This window comes from Microplitis mediator, chromosome 7, assembly GCF_029852145.1.
Source record: "Microplitis mediator isolate UGA2020A chromosome 7, iyMicMedi2.1, whole genome shotgun sequence".
Lineage (NCBI taxonomy): Eukaryota > Metazoa > Arthropoda > Insecta > Hymenoptera > Braconidae > Microplitis > Microplitis mediator.
In genome coordinates, this window is record NC_079975.1 from 9,561,433 (window position 1) to 9,578,545 (window position 17,113).

The window sequence follows — 17,113 nt, forward strand, 5'->3', positions numbered from 1 at the left end:
TGCATATATTTACAATGTAAAGTTTTATTAAAAATTAAAGGTTTTAAAAAATTAATAAATCAAACATAAAGATGTTCTCTGTTTGTCGATCTCAACTCATGTCTTTAAATACATATGTGTACATCCAAGATATAAGATACACGTATAGTATACTATTTCTCCGTAGTAAGTTTAGTTTAGTATTGTAAAGTTAACTCTCGAAATCGGCGCGCGCGCATTTCATCTTACCGGCAAATATAAGTTATAAGTATCTAGACGTGTAAAACCACTCAGTATTGCTCCGGCCTTCATCCTGTAAACAACTGTATATTCTTTGTCGTTATTATTCTCTAAATCACGTGACAAATAATATCGCATTATAAATTTTAAATTTATATAATCGTGTTTATTTATCTATTCTAATAAATAACAAGTTTCACTGATAGTAACTTTCGATTTAAATAAAAATTACAAATTTATTATTTAACATATTTAATGGTTTAGTTTAAATCAGTGTGTATAAACATGAGTGGATTTTATAAATTCAGTGTTACGTGAGCGCGCATTTTTTATTTGTATTAAAGTAAGTGATAAGAACCGTGTAATTATATGTTGTGGATGTTAAACATTTTTATAGCTTGAGTATCAATTTTTGTTTTAATTTTTAAAGAACGTTTTTTGTTTGTTTGGTTTTAAATTTGAAAAAAAATAACAAACGTGGATTGACAAGAGAATATATGGTGAGTATTTTATTTATTTTTATTTTTACTAGTTATAAAAAAGTGGAACTTAAATTTTTAGAAAAGAAAAAAAAATTGAGACAACAAAAAATTAATAAACTGAAGTTAGCTGACGTCTAATTTTTTTTTGATTTATTTAAAAACGATAAATTATAAAAAAAAAAATTTTTAAAAATTGTGCCTATAGTTTTTTAAATTTTCTACAGGTACATATTTTTAGGTTTTTTTTTCTGTAAACGATTTGTTGAAAAAAAAATTTGAAAATTTTTGATTGTCTGCTAACTTCAGAGTCATTAATTCTTAGAGATTTGACAATTTAGTGTTTTTATTATTAACGTCATTTGTCACGAGAGTAAATTTATAAAAATATTCATAAAAATTTTTTTATATTCAGATGCATTTTTGATCATTTTTTTATGTCAGTATTTAATTTTTGTATTCAACAGAAAAAAATTTGTTTAATGTCTTCTGTTATGAATGTGAATGTAGCTGACAATTAGCAGTTTTTAAAATTTTGAAGAATATAAATAAAATTTAAGTAGAATAAAAATTAATAAATGCATGGTTCAATAATTGAAAAATCAGTACGTGTTTTTTTTTCTACTTCATTGTTTTAATTAATTAATTTATTTAAAATTAATAAATTGTCTCATATCTGATACATTACCCGGGTAAAAAGAAACGATTCAATTTTACTACTATATAGATATACATTCATCATTGAGTGAATTGTTTTGTTTAATCAGGGGATTCACGCACATCAATTTTATTCAGGTATAAAGGTTTGAAAAATGAAATTATAATATATATATATATATATATATATATATATATAGAAATTATAAGCAATGTCAATTACAAAATAGGTGGCTCACTTTTGCATATTTATCATATTTTATAACCATAAACATATAAATTATTTTATGATATGATTTAATAAATAACATATTATGATCATTGGCGGTATTTCTAGTCTTACATCTTTTCAACCATTTTCTCATCCGGTTACACCGGTTCGATGCTCATATGGAAGACTATAAAAAAGTTTTAAAATATAGAACTCACGTGTATACGGTGTGTGATAATGTACCCTCGTTCTACAACCATCTTTTCCGGTACATCTTACTGTGATTCATACTGTGGTTTTGCACTTATTTTTTTTTTTTTTTTACTATAAAAAAATACTCACATTTATTTTTAATATCATGAATGAAGTTTTCTAGTACATATGGACACATGTGCTGATTTTTTTTTTCTCTGTCTAGATTTTTTCGGGTATAAATTTTTTAAGTGATAAATTCGATGATTGAAATATATATCAAATTGGTAAGGGATAATTTCATATTATGGAAATAATAGATTTTTGAAACTGGTTCAATTGTTGGATTTTCATAGAAAAAATTTAATGTTCCGTGAGAGTATATGTTGACGGATGAAGAAATACGAATTTACTTTTAGAGCACGTAAACATACTATTCATTTTTGCTGAGTTTGCACTGATGGAATATAATTTCAAGTTTGCACAAATCTAAAGTTCAATAAGATTTTGTGACATAATAATACTCGCTATTTTACTCTATAATAATAAGTGAAATTTTTTATTATATAATTTATGTCTATTTATCCCGCGTGGAAATATATATATAAGGGCAGATCCATTACTTTTCGACGAGAGTGTGCGCGCGTGGGTCACCGATTTGAACGCCGATTTTTTTTTCGAAAGTAGGTTAGAAAAAGAAAAGATCCTGAAAATTTCAACTCGATGCGATCAAATCCAGCCGCTGGAAAATTTTTTGAAATTTGAAAAAAGTTGATTTTTTAGTCATTTTCAAAAATTCATACCTCAGCTCCCATACAACTTAGAGCTTCAATCAAGACGGCATTTTTCCCTGTCAGCATTATATTTTCAAGAAAAAAATACCTTACTGATTTAAACTTAATTCCGGCTTAGCTGTAGGCTTCTAACTGAGCCACTGTTTGAATAATTTTTTTCCGGTTTTCAAAGTGCTCTCAAATCTACAATTTTTTGAATGGAGAGATAATCAAGGGCTCAAATTTTTCGTTGAAGTATGTTCTATTGATTTCTACCCTATTTTCCTAATTGCTGCTGTGTCTTTGAAATACAGCCACATAAAACCAATCGATTTCTTAAAAATCTCTGTTTTTAGATACCCACAGCTTTTTTTTATCAACTCGAAATCTAGGTTGCTTAACTTACCCCGCACTTTTCTACAAACTGTAATGAAGCGTTTTTCAAAAACAAACAATATTTTTTTTATCACGAAAGTAGTGTCTCGTATAAAACACGCCTTGTCATCATCACCGCCTACGATTCTAAACATACTGAAATAAACTTGGACAGTTATTCTTTCGACGATTTCCTTGATTCAAGTTTAAGATGAACAAAATTGGTCAATGAGTCTAGAAACGGCAGCCATTTTTAATTTTCAAAATAAGGAAAAATACTCTTTCCAAGGTTTCTTATTTATATATAACTTTTTTTTTTTTAACAAAAGGCCTTAGCTAAATTTTGTTGAATATAAAGTAAAACCGATGTGCAAGGTTTCAATTTCATTAAAAAAATTTTTTTTTGATAATAACTTTTACCAATTTTTTTTTTTCTTATAACTTTGTAATAAAATGACTTAGAGGCTATAAAATTTACATTGAAACTGATAAAATAATGAGCTTTGGTTTCATTTTTATTTAATAATAATTTTTACCGTTTTTTTGAGAATTCAAAATTAAAAGATTTCTTGTTTTTAAATTCTGCAGGTAATTTACTCATGAGAAATTTACCTTTCATTAGCTGCTAGATGGTACTTTTTTCTTTTTATAAATAATAAATTTTTAAATTTATTAATTATGAAACTTTTTTATTTAAAAATTGTCTCGAAAAATTAAAAGTTACATTTTTATTTTATAATTACTGTTTATTGTAAAATGTTGCTTCTAGAAAAAAACGCACCTACTAATTAGTAAATTAATATTACTTTAATAAATAATGACGAATAAAATTACAAAACTTTTATTATTATTATTATTCGAGTTTTATATATTTTTTTATGAAAAAAAAATTACTAAGCGAAAAAATATGACTAACTCAATTATTCATGGATAATTTTAATTTAAAATTTTTCTCTCCATTATCAAGATAAATGTAAACATGTGGTTTAAATAGTGACATGGTCATTGCTACATATATATCTTGAATAAATATAACAAGAGTTTAAATAACTTTAAGTGTTACATTTACAGTGACGGATGTTTATTTTACGACTGCAAAAATAATAACTCATTAGTTAAAGAAATATATACATCGATGAGTTACATAAATGCACTTAATTATTTTTAAATATTTTATTTTAATAAAAAATTTATATTAAGTCTTGCAATTATTATACAATAAAAAATATTGTTTTCAAATTGATATAATCTGTGTGTTAGAAATGGATCGCACAATATTTGAGTTATTTTTGAACACAGACTATTTGTGTTGAATTCAAACACGAAACTTTTATTAGAATTTTAACACAAAATCCAAATGATAAGAGAAGTAAATTCAACCCTTTTTAGATGTCAATGACGACACAAAGCAAAGTGTTAATATTTACATCATATTATTGTACTATAGATATTCATTCAATATAATTAATGTAACTCATGCCGAAGAATCCGCCGCTAACTGGCTAAAGTCAGCCCCATAAAATTTGATATTAAAATTTAATGCTTTCTGAGTGGTCAAAAGTATGATTTAATATATATTAAATCACTACTTATTATGATAAATCATTAAATATTATTGAAATGGGCGGAGTACATTTCTACTCAATAATTCAAGCCAATAACATATCTATCACTTTTCTCTCTTATGACGTCATTTTGAATTTAGCTACTTTATTACCATGACGAAAATCTCTAGACTGCACATGCGCATTTAATTAATCAGCACACGCATGTGTAGATCAATGCAACGTCAGCTGAATTTTATAACCTTACATATGTCTATTAACTGGTACGACATAACAACATGGTTGGCGTTTTTTTTTGTTGAGTTAAGTTTTGTTAAGTGAATGAATTAAACAAAGTATCCGATTTCATAAAGTGTAAATCTTTTTTCATAATAATAAAGAAAATTACTTTCATAACTCCGGCTTATTGACACTAATTTCAGACATTTAGTTAGTTAGCTCTTCAATAAGGCATTGGGATAACCTATCCAGCCGTTACTCCTATTTTAGACATTTAACGGTTTTTTTTCGTGCATTCATTACATAAACTATTGTATACATCTAGTGACATTGAGTATTATACTCTCCTGTGTTGGTAACACTCGATTTGCTCGTGCCGCCAAACCAACGCTTAAGTATAATACCGATTCCACATGATGTATAATATACTATTATATATTATTTTAAGGTTATTAAAAGCGACAACAATTATTACTCAACATTGAACCATTTTTTGATAGTAAACAATGATTTTTATTAGAGTCAAGATTTGAAAAATAATTACGCAATATTTCGTACTGGTTGTAAACAGTACATCAATTATTTTATTGGAAAACAACAAAAACACACTATTATTAAGTGACAATAGTATATTGTACAACTAGTGCGGTAAGTTGTCGATTGCCCACGAGAGCAAAGTTTACTTGTCGCACTCAAATTTACTTGTCGCACGCAGATAATCGTATAACGCACACAAATGTCGTGGAAACAGTTGAATGGGCAAACAGCTATTTGGCGAACAAACGAGCGTGCACAAAGATAGCACTTGTGTCGCATGAATGATAAAAAATAATTTTTACATTACACAAAATAATTTGAAATTATGATAATTTTGATTTTTGTCGTAGGTAACACTTTTAAAATGTTAAATAGTAGATCGATTCAAAATTTCTTAGTAACATCGTGAAAATAATTGTAAACACACAATAATCAAAGAAAAAAAAATCACAACGTTTTCAACACCAATACACAATATTTTTTACTGCTTAAAAATTTTTGCAAGGGTTCTTCTAATTACTTCAAAATTTTACTAACATTAAAAAAAGAACTTGAATTTTTTTTTTTATATTATTTTATTTTTTTATTCTTTATAAAATTTATAACAAGTTTAAAAATAGTAGATGAATATGCATAATTATATTTATAACACGAAATGAGATAGTTTTGTAAACTGACTCATACTCTTGGACATTTAGTTTTATAATGAAAACATTAAAATTTAAAAATACCTTGAAGATTATTTTTCTTCTAATAATTTTATCCGTTTTTTCAGCATAAGCATTATTATTAGCATCCGAAAAAATTTTTAAAATAAGTGTAAAAGAACTTTAGATAATTGGGTAAATTATAAAAGTAAAAAATTATAAAACTTTTTTTTTTCACTGACACTTTTAGAAATAACTTTTTGTAAAGTTTAATGTAGTCGCCACTTAGCTCATTATCTCTAGTAATAAAATAATAATTTAAATAAATTAACTTACGTTTTACAATGAAATCTCACATATGCTAGGCTAGTTTTTTTTTCCACTCAGTTAAAACTCGGAATAACAATAATACTTCATCTTCACTTAATAAGTAGATTAGCATAATTTTATCAAGTTTGTTCATGATGTTATTTCTTACACAATTTCCTGCATATTACGTAGAAAATTTAAATAAAATGACAGAAGTTATTGACAATTTTTGAAATAATAAAAATTATTTTCAACTTGGATGCACAGAGGGTTAAGAAAATAAAATTTAGTTGAAGTTTGCTGGAAAAAGTTATCATGACTGATAATAAACGCCAGACACTTACTAACTTTTATTTTCTCATTAAAACTGTAAGTAAAAATTAAATAGCATCGGGCGATTTTTTAAGCGGAATAACTTTTCTTTTTCGTTACTTCTACAAATTTATATAATTTCTAGTCACTAATAATATAAAATATGTATGTACATATTTATGTGTAGTGAAAATTTTACGAACATTTAGTAAAATATATAGGGAATACCGGGACACAACGGACACCAGGGGCACGAAGGACCATCTAAAAAATTTGCCAAAAATTTAAAACGTATTCTCTTATTTTATACTTCAGCTAATTAAGCTAATAGTTTTCACTCATTAAATAACTCACTGCATTTTTGAAGAAATATAAAGCATTTTTAATGATCACTCGAGTGTACCAATTATTGGAATGCATGGTAACCTCTATGGAATTCGCAGTTTCCGTGCTGCTGTCACAGACGTGACAACTTTTTTTTGTCTATCTTTTATAGTGTGAACCAGAAATAAATTCTTTATGTTACCATTAGAGAACGTTCTATATATATTTTAAAAATTATATATTACTTGTAAAGATGATAAAGGAAGTTGAGTTAACAACTAAATAAAACAGTGTCATACATTATAATGTTTTATCTAGAGAATTCTACTGTCACATCTGAAAATTTATAAAAATAAGAAATACATTCTTGCTCCATTGAAAAATATAAACTTCCAACTTTGGTGACTGAATTAATAGTATCTTATATACATCTGTGGAATCCGTATTATACGCTAGTGTGGGTTTGGCGGCACAAGTAAAGCGAGTGTTGCCAACACACGAGAGTATAATACTCGATGTCACTAGATGTATACAATAGTTTATAGATGAATGTACGAAGAAAAACGCCGTTAGATGCCTGAAGTCGGTGTCATGCTGTCAGAGTTATAACAATAATTTAATTTATTGTTATTAAAAACGATTTATATTTTATGGAATTGGATATTTTTTATGAACCGAAGATCGGAGCGTTTATCGCGCAACGAAAATGAAAAAAATTTATGTAATTTGTCTGCTTAAAGGTGACTTAAGGTTGGGCCGCACCTAACGAAATCTTGAATTTACGAATTCTAATTACTTTTTGAATATTTATGAGACTCGGATGATGAAAATCTTCCGAGGAAGTTCGTCTTCCGCCTTTAGTCAGAAGCTAAGAAAATTGCTGTTATGATAATTATTTAATAAATAATTACAATTCTTAAATTCGAGATTTCGTTAGGTGCGGCCCAGCCTAAAGGGTTAGTTGGAGGTGGCTGCGATTTTCGACTGACATACTACCACTTATGCGAAACATTTCAGAAATCTAGATCCAGTAGATTTTTTACTTTTCATTCTGTTTTTTTATTTTCGTTCCGCGGAGAACGTTCCGATCTTCAGGTACATCTTTGTGTCTAATACTATTCACTTATCAAAACTTAACTCAATAAAAAAAACGTCAATTTTGGTTTTTTATCGTATTAATTAATTGAGTTATTTAAGGTTATAACATCCAGCTGACGTCGCATTGATCTACACATGCGTGCGCTGATTAATTAAAGGCGTATGTGCCGTTTAGAGATTTTCGTCATGTTAATAAGGTAGCTAAATTCAAAGTGACGTCATAAAAGAGAGAGGTTTGAATCATTGAGTAGGGATATACTCCACCCATTTCACTAAAATGTCATGATTTAATGTAAAAAGTAGTGATTTAATATATATTAAATCACACTTTTGATCAATCAAAAATAATTGTATTTTAATATCAAATTTTGTAGGGTTTAACTTTAGCCAGTTAGTGGCGTATTCTTGGGACATGAGTTATATAAATAAAATTTCCTCAATTTTTACGTTTAATGAGCAAAAAAATTTTGAACTACTACAGGGTTAGTTAATTGTTGAATGTTACCTTCAGTTATTTATTAACATTAATTTTGCATCATTAAAATTTGTTTTAACACTTTTGCAAAATAAATTCTAACTTGAAAAATGAATTTATCTATAAAGCGAGTAGTTAATTTATAAATTAAAATATTATGATAAACTCTAGTTGACGTTATTGTTATTGTTGGAGGTATAGATATGTAGTAAAGTGTATACACAAGTTAGGTAATGAAGGTATGAGATGTGTTGCATATAACAGTTATTCTCTGCTGCCTGAATCTGCATCTCAGCCGCAATGTACAGCATGAAATGAGCTTTGTGGTTCAGGGTGCTACGAATGGAACGCGTCAGTCGACGCAATAACCCATGAACATGACATACGATTACTCCACAAGAGTACTAGACCACGAAACAGTCTCACAATTAAACATCTCCAATGCTTTGATCTCCTATAAAATAAATATATCACATGCCATAGTGTTATATAACTATACTATTGTTACTATATATACTAGGGTGCTTCGTTTGAGATGAATATTTTTTTTTTCCAAGTCCCATGTCAAAATATCATTGTACACATTGAAAAAAAATTCTCACCAAAGATGAGCTCTTAATTTTAATTTTAAGTACTCGCTAAATGAATTTGAAATTTTCCCATTTGATTAACACGTAAATTTTAATTTTATTTAATTAATTATCTATAGCTTTACGGCATTTCAAGATATTTGATTAACCATAGGTGGAAATCACAGAGGAATCGTTCCTCTTTGAAAGTGCTTGTAGCTAATTTATGTTTTGTAACCGAACTCACCGGTAAAAAATCGTAAAGCCAATTTTTTCTCAAATTCCATGGTTTCTTTTATTTTACTCACAAACCATCAACTTTACGACAAAATTGTACAGGACTTTTTTTGAAGGGAATTTGATTTCCTACAAAAGGAGTTATTCAAGCCATTATCGTAGAGCTAGTAGTATTCGAGATAAATCCAATTAAACATCTCAAAATTTGAAAAATCGCTGTTTTATCCAGGATTTTAGTACTTTTTGATAAAATTGTGGCCGAAGAAATATATGACATATCATGGTTAATATATCATCAAAAATATGTCATGTAAAACAAAACTGTCTCCTACTACATTTCCTCCGTCTTTTCTTCATTTAATCCAATCGCCTCTATTTGACCGTCGGAAGCTTTTTTAATTACTTTCTCTCTCAGTACAAAGATAATTGTTTCATACTTTTTCTATTTACATATGAATGTGTAATATGTATTTTTATATATTGTTTTATTTGTGTTTTCAGCGATGATTTTACCAAAAAGTACTAAAATCTTGGATAAAACAGCGATTTTTCAAATTTTGAGATGTTAAATTGGATTTATCTCGAAAACTACTAGCTCTACGGTAATGGCTTACATAACTTCTTTTGTAGGAAATCAAATTCCCTACAAATAAGATCTGTAGAATTTTGTCGTAAAGTTGATGGTTTGTGAATAAAATAAAAGAAACCATGAAATTTGAGAAAAAATTGGCTTTAAGATTTTTTACCGGTGCGGTCGGTTACAAAACATAAATTAGCTACAAGCACTTTCAAAGAGGAACGATTCCTCTGTGATTTCCACCTATGGTCAATCAAATATCTTGAAATGCCGTAAAGCTATAGATAATTGAATAAATAAAATTAAAATTTACGTGTTATTCAAATGGGAAAATTTCAAATTCATTTAGCGAGTACTTAAAATTGAAATTAAGCGCTCATCTTTAGTGAGAATTTTTTTTTCAATGTGTACAATGATATTGTGACATGGGACTTGGAAAAAAAAAATAGTCATCTCAAACGAAGCACCCTAATATATACTATACCTTTTTATATTGTAATAATTAAAAATTTCATTGCACATATTTATCATAATTTTAGAACTACTTCCAATATTATCTGAATTATTCACAGAGTAACAACTGAGAGAATTTTATTTTAAAATTAAACTTTTTCTTTTATCCATAAAAAAAGTAAAAAGCTATACATTGAAAGTAAAAATTTAAAGTATGCGAACCACAGTAAAACCGATAAATGTTTCATGTGAAAAATTTTTAACCGAGGGTGGAATAAATTATTTACCGACTAAATTCTATAGTTATTATTTTATGTAATGAATATATGTTTAAAGTAAAAAAATAGTAATGTTCTCGAAAAGACGAATAAATATTGAGAAAGGGCGAGAAAAATGGACCAGAAATTTGGTAAAGAATTTTTTTTTACATTATTTTTTAAGGAATTTTTCAGCATACTTCATATATTGTTGGCCACAAAAATACATATACTGAAAAAAAAAGAAATATTTGTTCCAAATAAATCAATTTATTTGTGGCTTTTTTAAAAATATGTCTTATAAGACTAGAATTTCTTCCTGATTTGACTGAAGTACCATAAGGACCTTATCAGATTAATGTAAGGTTTGCCTTATTAGGGCAAACCTGACAAGTTCCTTGTCAGGACCTCATCAGGATATCCCTATTCAAAAAAATCGATCTATCAGCTGACCCTGCGGGCCAGCCATAAAACTTCTCGCTGTTTTCGAGCTCAAAAACCTCGAAAACATTATTGTGTATACATTTTCGAGCTCTTCGAGCTCGAAAATACTTTTGTATGCTATTGTTTTCGAAAAAAAAACGTTTTTTCTTCAACGATATCTCTCAAACAAATTGATCGATTGAGACGGTTAAGGTGGCAATCGACGCGTTTTATCAAGTTTTAAAGCTGATCAAATTTTGAATTCGATTTATTGAGTCGTTTTTGAGATATTTAAAAAAAAATAAAAAAAAAATATTTTTTTTAATTCTTTCGACAAGGGTTTCTCTTGAACGAATGAACCGATTTTGATGGTTGAGGTTGCATTCGACGCGGCTTATAAAGCTTCAGAGCCCAGTCGATTTTGGAATCAATCCATCGAGCACAATAAAAGTTATCCAAAAAAAAACATTTTTGAAAAAATTTTATTTTTGGAATATCTCTGAACGAGCCCTACTGATCAAGCTCAATTTCTCACAGCTTCAAGATATTGACAAGCCGCGTCGAATGACACCTTAAAGTTCGAAATCGGTTCATCCGTTCAAAAGATACAGGTATTTACATACGTACGTACATACATACATACATACACTCGGACATCATCTTGAAATTAGTCAGAATAGCTTCCTAGGACCTCAAAACGTCGACATCTGATGAAAATTCGATTTTCGTAAATCGGACCGAAACCAATAATTTCCCGAATTTTTGAAAATTTTCAATTTTCTTAGCGGGAAGTTAAAAAAGTTATTTGCCATTGGGTCAACCCAACGAGTTCCTTGTCAGGACCTCTTCAGGATATCCCTATTCAAAAAAAAGTTATTTGCCATCGGGTCAATCCAAAGAGTTCCTGATCAAGACCTTATCTGGATATTCTTATTCAAAAAAAAGTTATCCCATCCCTTTAAATATTTTATTTACAGGCTACAAATTAAACAAAGTATAAAAGAATATTATATAAAAATCACGTCAATTATTGTAGCACAGATTTTTTACTTCTTCATCAGTTATTCTTTGACATCATAATGAATATTATATTTACACTTTCAAGATCACATGTGTATGTCAGCGCAGTGGATAGCATCGAGGACTTTGAATCGGAAGGACGCAGGTTCGAGCCCAGCATTCATCGGGATTTTTTCATCAATAAAAAAGATGTTTACTTTCTCTAATTAATGCTCTCAATACGATAGATAACATTCTCGATCGAATTAAAATTCTCTTATTTTTTTTTGCAATTTAGTATTTTTTTAAAAATAATTACTAATAAGGTAATCCTGATAAGATTTGATGAGAATATCCTGGTAAGGTCCTGATAAGGCAATCCCGATAAGGACCTCATGAGTCTTAAACGTTACATCCATATCAGGATCCTCGTCAGGATACCCTGATCGGGACCTTATTTGAAATAAGGTTAACCTGATAAGGACCTCGTCAGGCCCTTATGAAAAATTCTAGTCGGGTATATTAATGATAAAAAATGGAGTCTTTTTCTTCAACTTCATAAGCACGAAATTTTCCATTAACAGCTGATACTTATAATTTTTTTTAATTACTTCGCTTGAATATATGTAAAGGAAGTTTGTAATTATTTCTATACTCAATATAAATGTATTAGTAATCGACTTCGCGATTCTTACTATGATTTTACTCTGCGTAGTTTTTTTATGATTGATACTTTCCAAAACTCTCCTTCAAAGTGAAATACACTTCGAAGGGACTAATTAAATAAAAAATCATCTACTCTACGCTACAGTGTAACAGGATAACAATGACAACTGAACATTTGATTTAATTTCTGCGGGAAGTAATGAATGAAAGAACATTGACCATATTCAAATGCTCAAAAATCCATTATTTTCTTAGTGGTCTCGTTTTTCCCGCTCTTCTCCTATAGATACACAAGTGCGATTCTTGATAAATTCTTTTCGGATAATCTAATGTATACTTTGGTACATGGTGCCATTTCCGATCGATTTTGTTGTCATAGTGCCACATGCGTTGAAACTCAAATTGAATTGTCTGTAAAATTGAGTATTTTCAAAGGTATTGTTGACTTTTAAATTGAATTAGATTTATATTATATGAAGAAAAGATAAGAATGTAAGAAAAAAAGTATATTCGATTTAATCAGATTTTAAAGTAACGTACAAAGTTCAATGATAAGAATAGGATTGTATACTGTCGACTAAAATATTTTAGATTTATTATGAATTAATAGTCAGTATTTGGCTATTTAGTGAGGGAAATTAATGTTGAATGCACTAGAACTAGATATTAGCCATTATTGTAGCATAACACGTATGTATTTTGATAATGAAACAGATGGTCTCGATTATAATGTCGTAATCCATTAAATACCCTTGTTTCTAACGATCATCTGTTTATTTATCTAAAAGAAATTTATATGCATTAAAATATGATCGAGATTCGATAATTTTGAATAAGTGGAGTTTGAGAAAATTGATAGATGATTGATTATTAACAACAATAATGATGTCAATGTATTCGAGCATAAGGAGTCTTTTTATATTTTTAATAAGAATTCAAGTGTTTTGTTATTCCGACCCAATGTCTCGATATATTGGCTTTTCAAAAAGACTTGGAGATAGCTCGTGTATCTATGAATAAAGAGAGAAAAAGATTAAAAAAAAGAGAAGATCGTCGGTGGTATGTTCTTGTTGTAAAAAGGCGCTTCGTAAACGGGAATACATTTCGCTCAGATGCAAATTCACTGCATAAATAAACCAGTGTATCGCCGCCAATTAAAAGTTTCCTTACTGAGGAGGAGAATGTCCATACAAAGTCCGATGATACGACAAAGGAAAAATATCTAACCATTTAAGGCAATAATTTTAATGCTAGTACATATTCTAATATTTTAAATTATAACGGATAATCAGGTATATTGTATGATATATATCAATGATTAAATGTAAGCGTTTTTCCTGTTGTATAACGTGGATGATAAAAAAAGTTACACCCGGCATTCAGAATGTAAGTAAATTTCTTACTATAATAATTTGAACTTCAATAAAATTAGTAAAAATTATCATTAAATAAAAAGTAAACAGTACCAATTGAAGTTTACTTTATCAGCTTTATTTGAATCAAGATGTTGAACCTCAATTCAGGCCCCAAACAAATATATTTTAAAACCTTATTTGAACTTTTATGATGCGATTAATCCTGTTCCTGCGCTATATACAGTAAATTTCAGGGTATTTTTTACAGACAAAATTTATAGGAAAATTACTGTACACGGAAAAAAAAATAGGTGCTGCAACAGGATAAAATCCTGTTACAGCAACAGGATTTTCATGTTACAGCAACAGGATAAATCCTGTGAGAGCAACAGGACAAAATCCTGTTGCAGCAACAGGATTTTTCCTGTGGAATAAATAGGATAAGGAACAAGTTTCATGTATTATTTTTTTGTCCGCATAATGAAATTTCAAAATTAAAAAAAAATTTCAATTTTGAAAAAAAAAATTAACTTCGAAAAAAAATTTTTATTTTTTCCAAACTTTGAATTTTTTTTCAAATTTTAAAATTTCATTATACGGACAAAAGATTAGTACATAAAACTGGTTCCTTATCCTGTTTATTCCACAGGAAAAATCCTGTTGCAGCAACAGGATGTGTCCTGTTGCGGTCACATGAAAATCCTGTTGCAGCACCTATTTTTTTTTTTTCCGTGTAGTAATAGTAGGACGAAGATAGTATGAAATTATGGTAAAAAGTACCGATAACATATAAATTTTTCAAATATATCGAACAGATTTCCAATGTGCATTAAATTTTATTTTAGAAATTTTTAACAGCTGCATCGTAATTGATTATGCTAAATTAGTATATTCAATAAAATATTCGTAAAAAATAAAATAAAAGCAATGAATAAAAAAAAAATCTGTAAATCGGTTGACCCTGCGGCCCAGCCCCAAAACTTCCCGCTGTTTTCGAGCTCAAAGAGCTCGAAACCGTAACTTCCAATATTTTTACTTGACAAATACCTTTAGTTACATTGGTGTTTTCAAACTTGAAAACGATACGTTTTATATTAAACTTGAAAAATTCGAGATATCGAAAATACTTAATAAACAAGCGTCCTTAAAATTTTTATTCACGATTATGTTCTAAAAATCAATTTAATCAGGCATCAATCAATGTCAGTGATTAAAATGAAGATTTTAATGACTTTTAAATAAGATCAGAGCTACAATATATAAAGGATCCGAGAAAAATGTTCAAAGAGGTGTTTTTTCAATTTTTTTGTTGGTAATATTATTTAAATTAAAGAACGAATTGCATTAAATTATGTGGTGATAGGAACAGACTATAACGATGAAGAATAGTGTCGCATAATCATTTTTTGGCGACTCAACTTCCTGTTTCAAGTTTAGTCGACATATCATAATAGAAATTCGTTTATTTCTTGAGCTCATTATTCTCCGTGTATTTGACTAATTAAAACATTATGGCGAAATTTTATAAAATTCCACCATGAAGACACACAATAGCTAGATTTATATGAAATCTACTAAAAAAGTTATCAATTCCGCTTCCTTAAACGTAAACCTTCTATTGAAACATGCATTTTTCATAATACTTATATATAAATATATAATTTATATTCTATATTGGTAACTCCCACGAATATTATGATAAAATTTTAGAGGTATATACTATATCAGTATGGGAAGAAATTATTTGCTTTTCATTATATGAAGTAATAAAAAGAGGAAACAGCGTATACATAATTTTCTAGACTGATATTATGATTGTAATAGATATATATACATATATATATGTCAGCATAAATCTAGCTTTTATATATAGTTCGAGTTTTAGTGGACAAGTCACAGAATATGTATTGCAAACAAATGTCGCCATAGTTATAGCTACATTATACAATTTCACCCTCAGGCATTGCCTGGATGTCTCCACCCGTCGACAAGGAATTAATCAGTAAGCTTTGTTTGAAGGCGCTCGTGACATACATATATAGTGTATCATTACTTCACGGGTATCGGACTACTGAGTTTTCACAAACTTTGTTGTAAATAAATATTTAATTATTTTTTTTTAAATACAATCATTTTTTTTTCAAATCATAAAAAAAAATAAAGATTTTATTTCATTAAATAAAAAAATCGGATAACTTTTAAATCTATTCTTTGTAGATACTATATATATGTTTGCATGCATATATATATGTTAAATATATAAATTGCATTAATGAAGAGAAGGCTTATGATCTTGCAGATCCGTAGTATATGAAATTTATATAATTAAAACGAATATTCATTAAAGAAAAATATAAATTGGCGAGTATTTTTCATATTCTTTCCATATGGTATGTATCTCTTTCAGTTGGATTATCAAACCTAGTTACTCTTTCAGAGAAAGTTATTTTCGAACGTATTTGCTACGAAGCACTCATGTATCAACACAAGCTTCGTCGTCCAGTAGTAATTCGTAAAGCAAAATCTACTTTGTGTATATATACATCGTTCTGTTAAAGGAATCGATTGTCGATTATGTATGCCATTAAAATTATATGGATCATCAAATTTATACATTAAAGATACGGATAAAAAATTATTCTTTATTTTTATTAATATATACTGGTCGGAAGTCGGAACGGAGACTATTAAAAAATACATAATGTTTTTTTATTCAATAATTATTATTATAATTAGTTAGATATTAATTTTTGAATTATCAATTTTTTGGTCAACGGAAATTAATACTTAAACTCCGAATTGGAGTGAATGCGGATTGAAATAAAGTTCAGATCACTCCAAAATCACTCCGCTGAAAAAACAAACTCCTTATTAACTCTATATACAGAGTGATTTTTTTAAACTCCAGGATTCCGATTGACGGATTGAAATAAGATCCGTAATCACTCCGAATTCACTCCCAATTTTTTACATTGTATTGTCATTAGTATAATATTATTTTTATTAAATAATTTTTTAAGTACTCTAAAATATTCTTAACGGCAATTATAATAGTCAACGTATAGAAAGTCAAATAGTCATTGGTATGAATTCCTATTTTAAATACTATACCTGCTTCTTTTTTTGCTTTATTTAGAAAATCTGTAGTCTATGGGACACTTGTTTATCTGATTTTAAGATTCTTG

The 17,113-nt window shown here is 28.3% G+C and overlaps 1 protein-coding gene across 1 annotated transcript in view; it reads left to right on the forward strand.

Moving 5' to 3' along the window:
- Window positions 1-269: 269 nt before the first annotated feature.
- The window catches only part of LOC130671363 (CD151 antigen-like), a 122,635-nt gene continuing 105,791 nt past the window's right edge, over window positions 270-17,113 (forward strand). The window contains exon 1 of the mRNA XM_057475207.1: window positions 270-719. The gene's annotated coding sequence lies outside the window, so the exon portion shown is untranslated. The remainder of the gene's footprint in view (window positions 720-17,113) is intronic.